At 31.7% G+C, this 976-nt stretch overlaps 1 non-coding gene across 1 annotated transcript; it reads left to right on the forward strand.

Moving 5' to 3' along the window:
• Positions 1–316: 316 nt before the first annotated feature.
• Positions 317–423, forward strand: LOC111812346. Its single transcript, XR_002817858.1, has one exon. It is a non-coding gene; the product is annotated as a U6 spliceosomal RNA (small nuclear RNA).
• The last annotated feature ends 553 nt before the right edge of the window (positions 424–976 follow it).

The following is a 976-nucleotide window of genomic DNA, read 5'->3' on the forward strand; positions in this document are numbered from 1 at the left end:
GGTTAATGATATCAGTGAACACGTGACCATCTACATTAATCTTAAAGTTCACAGAATCTTTTCTCACATTAGTGTTATATGCTATGCATACTGTAATTGAATGGTTTTTTTTCTGAATTTCTGCATGGTTTCATTTTATAATTTCTGATTTATTACCAAATACCCACTTATACCTTACATTTTATTATTTATTGATTCAGCTTATTGTTTCTTTAAGTTCAGTGAGCATTCTATTAAACTTCTATTTGTTTAATTAAGCCTCTGTTTAATTAAACCGTTACATACTGGTTTGTATCCTCCTTAAACTCACTAAGGAATGCTCGCTTCAGCAGCACATATACTAAAATTGGAATGGTACAGAGAAGATTAGTATGGCCCCTGCACAAGGATGACATGCAAATTCTTGAAAAGGTCCATATTTTTGAGACCTGTATGGTGAATGTATAAATTTATTTTTAATTTTATTTTTCAAACAATACAATTTTTAAAAAATGCATTAAAATGAGACAAAACTTCATTCAATAAAATAATATGAATTCCACAATGGTTGTTGTATTGCATGATGTTATCTTCAAATTTGTAATGCCCATCAACTGAGGAATGGATAAAAAAGATGTAATGTTTTTGCATAACAGACTATTACTCAGCTACAATAAAAGATAAATTTGAGACTTTTATGGGTAAATGGATACAACTAAGAGACTGTATTAGCAAGTGAAGTAAATCAGATCCACATGTGGAAACATCATATTGTCTTGCTAGTGTGAGCCTGAAAGAGTAAATAAAATCGGAAAGGTACAATAAAGTTTTAAAAATTGATTAAAGTATGGAACACATCGCTACTGATTCACAGCTGAATATGGTCCTTATATCTCCTACATCCCTCTGTTCTTTCCACTTTCTGATGCTGTGCTGGAGGTCTTTCATCAGTGTCTTTAACTGAAGTGCTGCAGTTTCCTGATGTGCTGAAGTGATT

This window comes from Octodon degus, unplaced genomic scaffold (genome assembly GCF_000260255.1).
Source record: "Octodon degus isolate 3935 unplaced genomic scaffold, OctDeg1.0 scaffold00121, whole genome shotgun sequence".
Lineage (NCBI taxonomy): Eukaryota > Metazoa > Chordata > Mammalia > Rodentia > Octodontidae > Octodon > Octodon degus.